Genomic DNA, 17358 nt, shown 5'->3' on the forward strand with positions numbered 1-17358 from the left:
CCTGTAAAAATGTAATGGTTACAGTTTTCAAAAGAAACAGTTTCACTTGTAACCATTTACAAATATAAAGACATGTCATACACTGCCTGTAAAAAATGTAACAGTTACAGCTTTTAAAAGAAACAGTTTCACTTGTAACTATTTACAATATAAAGAACGCTACCAGCGTGATGGTGTGTCCACTAATTGCCTGACTGATCACAACATACTGAGGTCACTTTGTGGAGCCACTAGTTGTCAGACTCCTCACAACATATTGAGGTTACTCACTGCAATAGGACTTAACATGAAGAAACAATGATCCTTCTTTAAAAATGGGACGGGCCAGGCTACTCCCCAGATCAGATGCCATTTAATAAAGGAACTAATTAAGGAAGAGGAGGAATGTCTTGTGGTTGAAGCCCATATTACACATTAGACATGTCACAGATGAATTGCACTACAGGAGACTATAATGTCTCCATCATCTTCAAAGATGATTACAGAGAATGGGGTGATTTTCCCGTAGACGTAAAGGTTTTGTGCAGTACAAACTCTTTTTGTCTGACTCTTCTGCCTACTTCTCCTATATCTCGTGTGAAGTTGTTAAGGAGTATCAATACCTCTGTCTCAATGAGAGCCAAAGCCCTGCCGATGCCGGAGATGACCTGTGCTGGATTAGTAGCACAGCAGGCTGGGAAAAACATGTGGGGGGGCTGTCCAGTCCACTGCAAAGCTGACCCCCAACTGGAATTAGGAGGGGTGTGGTATGTGGCACTAGCAGGAACGAAGTGCCTCTCCAATGCGCAAGGTCAGTAAGACTGGCATGTTTATATGATGCACGCATGCATCTCCCCAGGAAGCAGCTACTGTAAAGGTTACAGCTGTCACTGGAAGGAGATAGGCAGGCCTTAAACCCCACAGCCTAACACAGTTTGATGCCAAACTTCCTGCTCCTGCATCCTCTATGGACAAACAGACCAGTGGACTCTTGCCCTAATCAGGGAATGGATAGGCCAATGGGTTCTTGCTTTGGACATGGAATAAAGTCACTTCTCACCCTTTCAAGGAATGCATGGGTCTCTAGGGAGCTGAGGTAAAGGTTTGAAGGTGCTCAGTGTTCAACAAAATTAAAAATTGAGCTGAGATCCAGAACAAACTAATTCAGCATGACAACTTTGAAATGATGGTACAAACAGGGAATGAAAGTTTATCTGATGTAGATAACATTTTTTACAGTCAAGCAATGGCTTTGTATCTTCACTAAAGGAAGTCTGCTCTTTAAATTCCCCTGGCTGAAAATGACATAGAAACTGTTGCTAAAACATGAAAAATAAAGAAACCTTATTTGATGGACTCCTATGTTTTCATGGAAGTAGACAGCCCACCAGATTCAAAAGACTTGTGCTCAAAGTTCGACAAAACCAGCAACCCAGATAACTGAAAAAAAGTCAGGTGGAGTACATCCAAACAACATCGAAAACAAATGAAAAATATTTATTTAAAGACAGTGCACATAAACTTGTGACCCCATTAAAATACCAAAAACAGATGCTCTAGTATCCACCTCAGAAAACCTCATCAGCAGCTAAGTTTTGGATATAAATAAGAAAATTTAGTGACGAGTATGAAATTACTGAAAGGCTAACAGCAAACTCTGCATTTGATGATGAGACAAAGTCATGGCTGGCAAGAGCAGAAAAACAAATAACAGATGTCCATAATGAACAAATTAAAGGAATTACAAATGCAAGAGAAAATTCACAAAGACCAAATGAAAGTTCTGCAAACAGAAACAGACATATGGTCATGAACTTTTGGGTACTAACTGATCATCAGCACATGCAACAGAAATAGGGTCCCTTTATCACCCTGCTCTATCTTAATAATACGTGCTAACCCCAACCCTAACATGCATCTTAACTTAAAAATGCCCTTCCCATAACACTACCACCAAACAACACAGCTCAGACACTAACCACACACACTGTGACCTGCTCCCTAACCTAACCCTGACTCTAAACACGAACTGCACAAATACACAATCTAAACCTAACCCACACAAAAATTCACACACACACACACACAGTATATATTCTACTTGCCCTTTTCAGCAAAGCAAACATTTGAAGTAATGCCCATTGTATATACTAGAAGTTTGCACAAACAATCCTACACTTCTGGCTGTTGGCCAAAACGATGGTCGATAAAATGCACAACACTCATATATGACATACTTTTAAGTAAAACCTTCAAAGGTTAACATCTGTTTTATTAACACACATTGGTCACCAGAACAGATGGTTGACAGGTGTGGGAAATCAACAGTCTCTGGGGTAGGGGAATATACCCTTACCTTGGGGACTGTGCAGTCTTGAATTGGTGACATTAAGGCATCGGTGTTTGGTATTTCAGCCATTCACTGCAAAATAATGTCTATATATATATATATATATATATACACACACAAACACACACACACACACACACACACACACACACACACACACACACACACACACGTGTCTACTTTCACTAATGAAATTTACACTTGTATCCTTCACCAAAACCTTATTATTATGAAGCAATGGCTCACCGATAGTTTTTCTAAGAGAAATGAACCACTTGACCACCTGGGAGAAGCAAAAAAAAAAAAAAAAACACCTGACAAATTAAACTCATTAAAGTGGAGGGCTTTGCCACCCACACCAACTAAATATACTAACTTCAAGATTACACTACACTGGGGAAAAGGGCAAAGTTCACCCTGGTGGCCAAGTGGTTTGTTTCCCTTAGAAAAAATACCAGTGATCTGTTGATTCGCAATAAGGTTTCAGTGAAGTAGTCTTGCGTTTTCCAAATTCAGGTAAGTATAAATTTGATTAATGAAAGTATACCCATATACACACACACACGCACACAAATCTTACAGACAACCAAAATCCCTGAACTCACAATACCAAAAAACACAAACCACCCACACCCCACATTAAACTAATTGAAAAGGAAAAACAACCAGTATCCTTTTGCAATAAGTTTAAAAAAACATTAAAAAAAACTAACACTAGCATCAGATATAGTTTGTCTGGACAGTGGTACTGTTGGGGGAAGGGTTTGACGTTAGGGGAGGGGCAGAGATAGGATTAGGATTAGCCCATGAGGTAGGATTGACAGGGGAGCAAATTCAAGGTTATGAATGAGAGGTCTTCCCTTGCACCAACTCACGCACCTAGTTATTAAATGAAACAAAATTAAATTAACTAACTAAATCATCAGCAACATTGTTTTCTCAGATACTAACTTCAGTAACTTCTTTTGTCATCCTAGTGGTATGATGCTCACCTTGCTGACATCACATCACTTCATGTTATTTAAAAGCAACCATACGCAGCTGAGGCAGATGCACATCCACTTCATCCCATTGCTTCCAATTCCTAGACCCTCCACAGGTTCATGAGAGGGTAGGCAGTTAAGAATTGTAACTCTAAGTATTTCAGTACTCCTAAAACGATACCTGAGCTCTCCAGGTCCCACCAAAACTTTTATTTTATAGTACTCACAATGTACTAGTCTCAGGTAGTGTACGGCTTTGGCTTCCAGGACTGCTGTGGTCAGTTTTGTCAGTGGTTTACTGCTCTTCCCACAAAGAACTGCTGCTGAGTCATCGGCATTCTGCTCTTCATCATCATCCACTGTATGGATGCGCTCATCTTGTTTTACTATGACGTTAGACCATCCTGTCTCATCCCGAGACTCTGAGCTCTTGATCTTTGCATGCTGCTCACTGCCATACTGTTTACTGGTACAACAAGGTAAGATGACTCAAGCAAGACTGCCAAACTGTTTACTGGTACAACAAGGTAAGATGACTCAAGCAAGACTGCCATACTGTCTACTGGTACAACAAGGTAAGATGACTCAAGCAAGACTGCCATACTGTTTACTGGTACAACAAGGTAAGATGACTCAAGCAAGACTGCCATACTGTTTATCTGGTACAACAAGGTAAGATGACTCAAGCAAGACTGCCATACTGTTTACTGGTACAACAAGGTAAGATGACTCAAGCAAGACTGCCATACTGTTTATCTGGTACAACAAGGTAAGATGACTCAAGCAAGACTGCCATACTGTTTACTGGTACAACAAGGTAAGATGACTCAAGCAAGACTGCCATACTGTTTATCTGGTACAACAAGGTAAGATGACTCAAGCAAGACTGCCATACTGTTTACTGGTACAACAAGGTAAGATGACTCAAGCAAGACTGCCATACTGTTTACTGGTACAACAAGGTAAGATGACTCAAGCAAGACTGCCATACTGTTTACTGGTACAACAAGGTAAGATGACTCAAGCAAGACTGCCATACTGTTTACTGGTACAACAAGGTAAGATGACTCAAGCAAGACTGCCATACTGTTTACTGGTACAACAAGGTAAGATGACTCAAGCAAGACTGCCATACTGTTTACTGGTACAACAAGGTAAGATGACTCAAGCAAGACTGCCATACTGTTTACTGGTACAACAAGGTAAGATGACTCAAGCAAGACTGCCATACTGTTTACTGGTACAACAAGGTAAGATGACTCAAGCAAGACTGCCATACTGTTTATCTGGTACAACAAGGTAAGATGACTCAAGCAAGACTGCCATACTGTTTACTGGTACAACAAGGTAAGATGACTCAAGCAAGACTGCCATACTGTTTACTGGTACAACAAGGTAAGATGACTCAAGCAAGACTGCCATACTGTTTACTGGTACAACAAGGTAAGATGACTCAAGCAAGACTGCCATACTGTTTATCTGGTACAACAAGGTAAGATGACTCAAGCAAGACTGCCATACTGTTTACTGGTACAACAAGGTAAGATGACTCAAGCAAGACTGCCATACTGTTTACTGGTACAACAAGGTAAGATGACTCAAGCAAGACTGCCATACTGTTTACTGGTACAACAAGGTAAGATGACTCAAGCAAGACTGCCATACTTGTTTATCTGGTACAACAAGGTAAGATGACTCAAGCAAGACTGCCATACTGTTTATCTGGTACAACAAGGTAAGATGACTCAAGCAAGACTGCCATACTGTTTACTGGTACAACAAGGTAAGATGACTCAAGCAAGACTGCCATACTGTTTACTGGTACAACAAGGTAAGATGACTCAAGCAAGACTGCCATACTGTTTACTGGTACAACAAGGTAAGATGACTCAAGCAAGACTGCCATACTGTTTACTGGTACAACAAGGTAAGATGACTCAAGCAAGACTGCCATACTGTTTACTGGTACAACAAGGTAAGATGACTCAAGCAAGACTGCCATACTGTTTACTGGTACAACAAGGTAAATTGACTCAAGCAAGACTGCCATACTGTTTATCTGGTACAACAAGGTAAGATGACTCAAGCAAGACTGCCATACTGTTTATCTGGTACAACAAGGTAAGATGACTCAAGCAAGACTGCCATACTGTTTACTGGTACAACAAGGTAAGATGACTCAAGCAAGACTGCCATACTGTTTACTGGTACAACAAGGTAAGATGACTCAAGCAAGACTGCCATACTGTTTAATGGTACAACAAGGTAAGATGACTCAAGCAAGACTGCCATACTGTTTACTGGTACAACAAGGTAAGATGACTCAAGCAAGACTGCCATACTGTTTACTGGTACAACAAGGTAAGATGACTCAAGCAAGACTGCCATACTGTTTATCTGGTACAACAAGGTAAGATGACTCAAGCAAGACTGCCATACTGTTTACTGGTACAACAAGGTAAGATGAATCAAGCAAGACTGCCATACTGTTTACTGGTACAACAAGGTAAGATGACTCAAGCAAGACTGCCATACTGTTTACTGGTACAACAAGGTAAGATGACTCAAGCAAGACTGCCATACTGTTTACTGGTACAACAAGGTAAGATGACTCAAGCAAGACTGCCATACTGTTTACTGGTACAACAAGGTAAGATGACTCAAGCAAGACTGCCATACTGTTTACTGGTACAACAAGGTAAGATGACTCAAGCAAGACTGCCATACTGTTTACTGGTACAACAAGGTAAGATGACTCAAGCAAGACTGCCATACTGTTTACTGGTACAACAAGGTAAGATGACTCAAGCAAGACTGCCATACTGTTTACTGGTACAACAAGGTAAGATGACTCAAGCAAGACTGCCATACTGTTTATCTGGTACAACAAGGTAAGATGACTCAAGCAAGACTGCCATACTGTTTACTGGTACAACAAGGTAAGATGACTCAAGCAAGACTGCCATACTGTTTACTGGTACAACAAGGTAAGATGACTCAAGCAAGACTGCCATACTGTTTACTGGTACAACAAGGTAAGATGACTCAAGCAAGACTGCCATACTGTTTATCTGGTACAACAAGGTAAGATGACTCAAGCAAGACTGCCATACTGTTTACTGGTACAACAAGGTAAGATGACTCAAGCAAGACTGCCATACTGTTTACTGGTACAACAAGGTAAGATGACTCAAGCAAGACTGCCATACTGTTTACTGGTACAACAAGGTAAGATGACTCAAGCAAGACTGCCATACTGTTTATCTGGTACAACAAGGTAAGATGACTCAAGCAAGACTGCCATACTGTTTACTGGTACAACAAGGTAAGATGACTCAAGCAAGACTGCCATACTGTTTACTGGTACAACAAGGTAAGATGACTCAAGCAAGACTGCCATACTGTTTATCTGGTACAACAAGGTAAGATGACTCAAGCAAGACTGCCATACTGTTTACTGGTACAACAAGGTAAGATGACTGAAGCAAGACTGCCATACTGTTTATCTGATACAACAAGGTAAGATGACTCAAGCAAGACTGCCATACTGTTTACTGGTACAACAAGGTAAGATGACTCAAGCAAGACTGCCATACTGTTTACTGGTACAACAAGGTAAGATGACTCAAGCAAGACTGCCATACTGTTTACTGGTACAACAAGGTAAGATGACTCAAGCAAGACTCCAATATTTTTCTGAGTAGAAAAGAGTTCAGAACCTGTAACTCATCAGCCCAACACCATAATACAATTTAGGAACAGTTTAACGTTTTGACATACTGAGTTTTATTTTCTTATAAATCTATTTAGACCAGAGGTGCACATCATTTGGCCCTCGACGCAACAACATCCGGCCCCCAGAGAGTAACCAAATTTTTTTTTAAAAAAAAAAGTGAAAAAATGCTATGCCTCACTCCAGTCACGCAAACTTTCCAGCACATGCTTACTTACCTAATTGACTGCACTTGCACACGCCTCTAATTTTAGCTGCGGAAGTAACTATTCCTTGTTGTTTATAACTTGAAGTCTGTAAACAGTAGTAACTTTCTGCAAGCGTTTGTAATAAGTCATGGCTGCAAGCCAGAATAAAGTTAAACGCAAAGTTGATGTAGAAAACAGACAATTTCATGACTGCTGTCTTAAGTAAAAATGCCTGTCACCTGTACCTATTGTTAACGCGTAACGACTTACTATGTTTTGAGGTGGCCCACAGATGCATTAAGAATTTGTGTAGTGGCCCTACCCACAAAAATGTTGTGCACCACTGGTTTAGACCTTCAAAAAAAATGAAAATAATTTCCCAAAACTTGAAAAGGAAATGCCTTAGTATGGATGTGAGAGAGAGGTTGACCAGGAAGGGAAAGATCAGCTGACCATTAGACCCATTCTAGTTTAAAGCCTTCCTCTGTCAAGGACTTAACTCCACAACAGAAATTCTTAAGCCAATGTAACAGGCTGTAAAATACATCTGCATATCAAGTTACTATTTTCCTGCATTCAGTGCAGCCTACAATACTATGGCTAAGCACACAGGAATTATGGACACCCTATTATGAGCTTCAGCTCACTTATTCAGACTTGTGTGCCTGAATCCCAAGAATGCATCTCTTAACGTACTGCATGTAATATAACAAAGGGGGAGACTGGACTTTGTGGCACAAATTTTGCAGCACAGCTCATATCTATTCCAGAGAAAATATCAACTCTTCCGAAGATGCAGCTGTGGTAAAAAGCACTCCCCTAAACAAATGATGCATCAGGAACACTGTTGAACATCAAGGTCCCAAAAAATGACTACCTGGTAATGGCTAGCAACACAAACTCCAAGAGATGACTAACTATATATTTTTGTGTTTACTGTGTTTGCTATGATAAAGTGGCTCCTTTATTATGCCATTGCCATCAACACCGCAGTAGAAAACAGAAATATAGATCTAGATTAAAACTGCCTGGCATTAGCTGGTTCCAGAGCATAAAAAAGCCAGATTTTCAGTTCCAAGAGGAAAAGTATGGATGACCTGCTGCTATTATTGCCCTGCCAGTTATTAATAACAGTATGAAGTGAGGGTTGTTGGGGGTAAAGGAGGAAGATGAATGATGCCAAAGTGTGACGAGCACTGACCGAATACCTGGATCTTAAATCCAACAGTCGGATACCGCAAGGAAGCAGATATAGATGAGGCTGGGAACCTGCAGTAGTGCCAGAGGTCTAACTGCTCCCATCTCTGAGAAGGATAAGATAAAGGAAAATATGCTTGTATCCAGAATGTGACTACAAATTGCCCTTTATCTATAAGGATGGGGTCAGCAGCATTGTACTCCTCTGTGACCGGCTTAGTACTCCTCAGACCACCTACTTTGCCTGATGTGGAGAGGTAATACTTGCAACAGAACGCGTGCCTCAACATGAACCCCAGGACAAAAGAATTAAGCCCAACGCATTCATAACTTGCTTTTTTGTATTGTCTTAAGAAAGGCAGAAAGAAACAGTTGGCATGTTCACGTAAGTGTAAATAAGTGCTGGATTTATTTAATATTTTTACAAGTTTAAATAAATGTAATGATTTTGAACTTCATTATCTGCAGTGGTCTGTGTTTTATGCTGTTATTAAAGTGTGTGCATATGTGCAAAATGTAACCTTTTGCTATAATTTATAAATAAACCTAATCTCGTCTAATTCTGCTATTCTCCAGTCATGTAGAAGCACAAGATGTGCTAATTGTTTTTGTTTTTTTCTGCCATGTGAAATCAGCTGTATGCTACCTTGCTTCAAGAATTCTAAGAAAAATGTCCACTGGTTAAAATAAGCATCAGTGGTGACATTTAAAACCTGTACAGAAAAAAAAAAATCCAGTTGCGATGTCCTAACTTAGGAGACGTGACCAAGAAAGGACGACATGACAAGCAGGTAGAAAGACTGAGAAGACGCGTGAACACATGAAGAAGGCTTCCATTTTCAGTAATAAAGGAATGCAGGCAAGTATTTTCAGTTATTTATTTACAGAGCACTGTCTTGCTACGTACAAACTGAGATGGTCCAGACACAATGACCTTGATGCCCAGCTTAACAAAAAACTTCCACAACAGTAATATGGATATCAGCAAGAGAAACATAAATTAAAGGGGAGCTTGACACGAAAAACTAACATGTTACTTCTATGCTTTGTTAATTAACATTTTTCATACTCTCTCTTAATGCCATTTGCCTTTTTTTTTTTTGTATTTTATGTCTCAGGATTTTTCCCTTTTGAGACTCCTCTGAAAACAGATGCCAATCTAGCTAACAAAATATGAAAAAGAAAAAAAAAATGTTGACCAAGGCTGTCACTGTAACAGACGCAAATATGGCTCCAGACCAAAATCTTCTCATTCGGCGGGTCACCCATGAAAACCTGCTAATCAGACTCAACAGAATAAACAGCCACCTCCAAAACATATTTATTACAGTCTGCATGCGTAGAACTGCATAATCATAACACAACAGCCATGTGTAAGGGTCAGACGGTTCTCCAGGCATTAATCTGAAAGACTGCACTCTTTTCATATCAAATTCTCTCTCCTGACAGGATTCTGCATTGCTGTAGCAACACCAGGGAGGTATTTTATGTAAGACCTTGTTTATATTTACTACCTCTGACCTTTGTATTACTGAGATGGCCTGTAGATGGCGCTGAAGTAACACTAGGAGGAGTTCTTATCCTAGCAAGAGAGAAAGGATGATGGGAACAACAGGGATCAGTCTCTCATTGTACAGAAATTACAGAGAAATTCATTGCGATCGTGTGTATGTGTGTGTGTGTGTGGGGGGGGGGCTGGTCCCAGGCACATGGACCTCCGGCTGGCTTGGACAGGGAAGTGTGCCAAGCTCTGGACATCAGGCTGGACACTGAACTTCTGTGACAGATGTCTCAGCAGGTAGTACTACTGTAAAAGAGATCCATACAATGAATATCAGTCTTGCTGTGAAGGCTTGTTGCTCAGAAATTCTGAATCTCTGCTTGGTCTGATCAGAAAAAAAAAATCTTTCATAACAGCCAAACCTATGACTCTGCTCAGGAATAATATGGATGTTGAAAGGGTCGGGGATAATATCTTGTAGTTTACAGTTATTCTTAGAAAATGGATGAGATTTGCTGTGTCAACAGTCCTTTTGTGTCAATCCTGTAGGTGAGAGAAAACAGTTATATTTGGCCTTCTGTAATGTGCAAATACTGAAATAAACACCATAGCCGGCCTTAGGCATAGGCCAACTAGGCAGTCCTTATTTGTCAGTAATGCAAAGTTTCTTAGTAATTATTCATGTAACTACGTATTGTTGGAGCTTTTCTCCACGGGCCTCCACTGAAAACGGGCTCCCCAAGCCCAGTGGACCTCCCTGGTCATCAAACTGGAATAAATAAATAATGGCTGTAGTAGGGGTGCTTTTCCACCAATTAGGATGGTGTACATAGACCAGGATGGGGGCACCAAGTGGTGAGGGGGGGGCATCGTGGAGCCAAGGCCGGTCCTGCTAAACATTTTGCAAATATAATGGGTCTCTGGATATCCAAAATGGTAAATATGGAAACTGAAAATTTTGATGGGATATTGTGAATCTGAGATTTCTGTGAGATAGCCAAACTGGAATGTGACGTCACTCTTCTTTGATATCTAGACCTGCGCCATGTGCTCAGTTTTCAGGTTTATCAGCTTGAATGACTTTCTGTTTGGGAACTTGTGCAGATCTGATAAGTCTGTAACTGGTCTCTAGATAATGTCCTCTCTGGAAACCAAGAACAGCCTAAGTAGAAATGTTGATGCAAACGTACTTGATGCGAATGTGCAAGCTGCACTTCGGGAATTTGGGAAAATTCTATTTTACATCATCTCTGTATTTTCTGTAAAATTCATCTGTCCTGTTATTTGTTGCAACAAGGAAAAATACTCTAAAATCTTCCTCCTTGTGGCATAAGGGAAGGGGAGGCATGTAAAGAACACTGCAGTAATTTATTTTGAAAGTGTACAATTATACTTACATTTCAATGTCAGATTTTGATTACTGGACTCTTCCCTTTTACAGTCTATGTCATCGTGTCTGCTCATTGGGAGTAATTGTCTATAATTTTTTTTTTTTTTTTTTTTTTTTTGGTGCATAAGCTGACACTGAGGAGTAGGTAGAATACATCTCTCTCTGCTATAGTGCCAAGCCCTTCTCCCATTTTCTAGATATGCAACAATATTATCAGCTGGTATTACAAATAACTCTTCAACCACCAAAGCATTCAGCAGTTTGGATCGGATATTATCTTTGTAAGACTCTGTTCTGGGCTGTGCCAGCCTCCTCAAAAGCATCTCCAGCACAGACATTTTGAAGCAGTATGTTCAGCATCATAAATTAATTTTATTATAAGAACTCCTATTTAATTTATTTGATAACCAGATAAGTGAACTGGTTCATTCAGGACCATTATCGGCCATGAACCAGCTCACAAAAGCAAGGATAAATGCAATATATGTACATTAGCTGTCAATCAACCAGCATGTTTTGGGAGATGGGAGGAAACCAGAGTAACTGGAGAACCTTGCCCCCCCGAACACACACACACATAAAACATGCAAACTCCACTCAAGCACTGACCATAGATCAGGAGTTAAATCTAGACCCTGTAGCTATGAGGTAGAAATCTTACATAGACACCATACAGATTGTAGCCACCAGCTTTTCCAACTTTGTTTATTCTTTGTTGACAGAGTTAGTCCCACTAAGCTCATGGCCTCTCTTCAGGGAAGACCAGAGGTGGCATTTATACTACTGGGGAAATTCAGTCAGGTCATCAGGAAAGTTCCGCTATCCTTTCTGATAGTTGCCATGGGATCCTTTACATCCACCTGAGCTACCACCACCTCAAGCAGATGAATTTCAGTTTAATGTCTCCTCCAGAGGGCCACACACTCAGGGGTGAAGCACCCCATTTACTGCAGTGTCACCAACCCATCTACCTGGTGTGGGAATAGAACCCATAGCCTTCCAGCCCCAATGTGAGTAGACTACCTCTTGCACAAATGACACTGCAAGTACAATTTTCAGCAAGATGAATAGTGGGTAAAGACTGTAGTTCTGAATTCGCACCAAAGCAGAACTGTAATACAAAACCATATGTGCTTAGTAATTTAATGACTTAATAGCTAAATGTATAAATTTGTTCAGTATTGTTTCTTAATATCTCTCAATCTTCAATTGATAAACATTGCTAAAAGAGCTGCCTTATATGATCAGATACTGACAAAGCAACAATAACAGAATCTGATTTATGCAGACTGAATAAATCCTGTCTATTAAACTTGTATACACCGGTGGTGGTGCTGCGGTAGCATTGTCGCCTCACAGTAAGACGTTGTCCTGTTCGATTCTCAGCTACAGCGTCTTCTGTGTGGAGACGTGCGTGAATGGGCGGTTGTGCGTCAGAGCTGGCAACTCGGCATGTAAAAATCTACTGCCAATCATTAGCGGACCGGAGTTCCGCTGTGGCAACCCCTAACCGGGAAAAGCCGAAAGACACAACAACAACAACACCCTGTCAGTCTTTGTTGGTGTTGATGTTTGAGCACCTCATAAATAAGGTCTTAAAGTAGTGGACAGTCTATTCTGAAAACGAGAGATTCATTTTCTGCAACTTTTATCTGGAGATCAGGAATTTACTATAGGCCAAATGAAAAATTCTGCCATACACAGCTTGCAACCTTTTACCCCCAGAATTAGGAACAAAGCAAAAAATAATAAGGGGAAAAGTTCCAAATTAGGGACACACTGTTCGTATTAACTCAAAGTTGATTGAAAAAAATATATAAATTAATGCATGTTTTGTGAAGTAAAAGAAACTTGTTATTGTAATGATTGCTGTATTTACGGAGTGAAAAATATTACCTTTTCTGAAAAAAATTCAACTTTTGAAGGGATGGAGCTGTTAAAATGTTCCTTACCATCCATCGTCAGTAAATTCAATGAGACACAACAGCAGTTCAAGCCAAGACATTTTTTGTTCAGAACAGAATGTCAGCAAACTGAGATTACACATAGTGTGAAGTTATACAAAATCTAGCATGGCAGACTTAACAGACTAAGTTCATGAAACAAGGTACAGACGTCTCATATAATACCTTCCGGAAAATACTTTCTAATCTCAATGCATATCCTTAACTGACAGTAGAAATATGCAGTTGTCATTCAAAATCTGTCAATACTGTTACATCTCTTACACTGTACTATGACTTCTACCATGCAGTAGTTTTCCTTTACACAAATAATGCTATACTCATACAACTTGTAAGAAGACAAGGACAAGCTATAAAGGCATTTTAAAATTATGTTTTGAACTGCTTTTCTAAGGCAGGCAAAGTTCCACAACAATCCTGTTTCATAACACAGAATTATGGGTTTTATCTAAACTTGCAAAATAGCCATTGCTGTACCATGTCTCACAGAATAAAAACATGTGTTTTGGTCTGGAACACAGAAATACATTTTGATAGCTGTAATGTCTGAAATAATTCTACTACACAAAATTCATTTTGACGCTTACAGTTACAATACTTTCAATACGTCTTAACAGGAGCAAAATTTTGAGCCAAAATTAGAGACAACCCTAAAAGTTAGGGACAGATGAGAATTATGTTTCCACAAAATTTACAGCTTCTACAAAAGAAGCATCTTTTCAGGATAGTCTGAAGTTGGAAAGGAAGTACATCATCATCAGAGTCCTGTGAAGAATAAGAATAATTCATTTGGTCCATAAAGAAATACACACCTTCTTTTGCCGAAGACCAGTTTTCCTTTTCATTTTTACCTTCCTTACCCTTATCAGTGCCATGTGAAAGTCTATACCTTTGTCTTTTATCCATAAATGGCGGTGCAGTGTTGCAGTGGTTAAAGCTGTCGCCTCACAGCAAGAGGTTCTCCGGTTCGACCCTCGGCTGGGGTGCCTTCTGTACAGAGTCATGTCCACCCTGCGTTCACATGGGTTTCCTCCAGGTACTCCGGTTTCCCCCCCGCATTCCAAAGACATGCATCTGGAGCATTTCTCCCTAGGCCTCCGCTGAAAATAGCCTCTGTCATAGACGTTCCTGGTCAACAAATGTTAAATAAATAAATTAAATAAACAAAGGTCAGTTGGATGAATATATTGTCTCACTGCAGTCTCCTGTTTTGCTGTATCTTTCAGCTTTTCCCGGTTAGGGGTTGCCACTGCGAAACTCCAGTCCGCTAATGATTGGCAGCAGATTTTTATGTGCTGAGTTGCCAGCCCTGACGCACAACCTTCAACGAAGGTACGCCCATTCACGCATGTCTACAGACAGAAGACGCTCTAACTGTGAATCGAACGGAACAACGTCTTACTGTCAGGCGACAGTGCTGCCGCAGCACCACCACCGCAGTTATCACTGCAGTCTCCTGTACAATATCAAAATATTATTTTGCAAAGATTATGTAGTTATAGGTAAGCTGGACTAGTTATAGCCAGGGTAGGCCAAGGAAGACCTAGCAATACTTAGCAGTGAAAATGTGCAAGATTCACCCACTATGGAAAGAGTTGGTTGTAATATGATCACTGGAGGGATGAACAAGTCTCGATTAAGGTGCTGTTGTATTCTTCTCTTCAGCCAACAACAAAGTCCTTGACAAGAATTTGGGTATTTTGAAAAACAACTTATTATCTCTCATCTTTGGGAGTTAAAATAATGGTACCCTCCTCAACAGCACAACAAGGAACTGACCAATTTCTGTTTATATAATTTAGAAGCCTCCTTGGATGATTACTTTATCAACTCCATCATGCATCTCTCTTCCATCTTACTTCCTGACACTTCCCTATCAATTTAGCAATCAATCAAAAAATAAAGATATAACTAATGTAGTAAAAATACAAAGGCTAACTGCCCATTCCAATCACACTTCAGAGATGATTCAGTATTTCTGTAGTTACTCTGATGTTAGTGTGGTTACTGGAGCATTCAAGATGGAGAGAAGAACCATAGAGTGGTACTAGCAATACTGGTTATGTACGCCTGCCTTGCATACCACCCAAGCATCCATGCAACTTTGACATGAGAGATGTGCTTGTCTTGGTAAGTGCACAGCTGATAAAAACTATGGCTGGCAAAGCAGACAGAATTAGTTGGGCAAACACAAATATTATGATTTACTGTTAAAGTGATCCCTCCCCAAAGAAGACAATGATACTCTATAAACTAGCAAAAGTGAAAGTTAATCCAATACCCCGGTTGTTCAGCCTGGGAAAGGAAGTGAGAGCTTGTCTTAACACAAGTGGAAATGAATATTATATTTAGATAATTAAAATACCTCCTGCAAAATCTTAACTTCTGAATTTCCATATTAAGAATCAAAACCTTGATCTCCATGGTCCGTGACAGAGGATCTCATTCACTTAATTGTCCAACTGAGAGGTTTAATACAGCAGATCTCATTTACAGTAGGGTCATCCCGAGGGAGAAAAGCTCTGGATATGCAAGATTCAGTAGTATAAAGTTGATAATATAAACCTAGTTCTCACAAATAAATTTGTACTCTTTGTAAATGCTTTTATATATACTATGACAATGAAGTGGAGTAAATGTGTCAGTATGTGCAGAGAGTAATTACTATATAAAAAATAGTTACAAAGTGTCAACGATACATAGCTCTTCAGTATATCACTTATGAAAATGATTTAAATGAAAGAGCAATGAACGTGTAGTTGGCTTACTATTACACAGAATTCAAATGAGAGTTCACAACACTGGCATATAACATGAACAGCACACATTTATACAACTTAAAGTACTTGACATATGGAAAAAGGAATGCATGTACAGACAAAATGTCCAGCAGTAATAAACGGTGCGGAGCAATTTGCTAGAGATGTGGTGTACTAAAGTAAGGCAGAATAGCTATTAACAGGTATAGACGAAAGCAAGAAGGAAGCCGGAAAAGGAGGGGTGACAGAAGGGGGGTATGAGCAAGGTAAAACAATTACAGGGGATTCTGATAATGTCAGAAGTAAGGTGGTGCAGTGAAGAGGCAGAGAATGTAAACATAAGGGGCTATGGTAATGACTAGAAAAATGAGGAAGAAACACAGGAGATGAGAAGGACTGAGAGGAGACAGAGTGGTATATCAAAAACAAGTTACACAGAATGGAAAAGCAGAAAGAAGGGATCTAGGTCTGCTTAGAAAGGTCAAATTATCTCCAGCTAACCAGCCACTTAATGGCTTGGCGAGACGAAATGTCCAGTCTGAAACGTTTATGAACACAAATTTTTGTCTGTTCAAAGGGAATTTATTCCAGATTACGGCTCTGCAGACACTGCAGGATGATGCTCCACATCTACCAGTAGATGGCAGCACTGAGCAGTTACTGCTGTATAACAACATGTGACCCACTACTGGCGGGCTTTGTGTCAAACAATGTCTGTCACTCCAGCTAATGACTTCACACACTAGTGAGAATGGGAAGATCTGTCCGCAGGAAACCAAGCAACACATGCAATCTTGTTACACCCTAACTCAAGACTGTACAACTGTTGTAAAATTTTAGTCGTTACACAAAAGCATCTATGAGACTGGGCAACAGCAAAGCATGTCTGTGACTGGTGTGATAATGTCACTTATGCAAACCTTCACTGTCGACAACATGCCAAACCAGTGATCGTTTCCACGTTCTCTTTTTTTGTAATGAAGGACTAGATATTGAGGTCAGAGTTAAAAACACTATTGAACATGACAGTTTCAATATATCAACAATCTATGCAGACAATAAGCAATAATAAAGCAGGTAGAGAAGAGTGCGGTTTATGCAATTTAGTTTCAAGACTTTAGGTACACAGCTGAATCACACAACTTGGTGTAAACAGATTAAATCCGTGCTGAAGTAGTGGCCAGGTAGCAGCTGAAGCATTATGGGATAGTACCTGCACCCAGCCCATTGCCAGATGCAGTGGTTAGGAGGGGATGGCGGTTAGCAGTTATTAAATACCTTGTATCCCTGTTCCAATACAATGTACAATTACCC

At 40.0% G+C, this 17358-nt stretch overlaps 1 protein-coding gene across 1 annotated transcript in view; it reads right to left on the bottom strand.

The window, feature by feature from the left end:
- Positions 1-17358, bottom strand: part of POC1A (POC1 centriolar protein A) — a 1972436-nt gene that overhangs the window by 1619673 nt on the left and 335405 nt on the right. The window lies entirely within an intron of this gene.

Source organism: Protopterus annectens, chromosome 7.part1, assembly GCF_019279795.1.
Source record: "Protopterus annectens isolate FY-2018-M chromosome 7.part1, PAN1.0, whole genome shotgun sequence".
NCBI classification, from domain to species: domain Eukaryota; kingdom Metazoa; phylum Chordata; order Ceratodontiformes; family Protopteridae; genus Protopterus; species Protopterus annectens.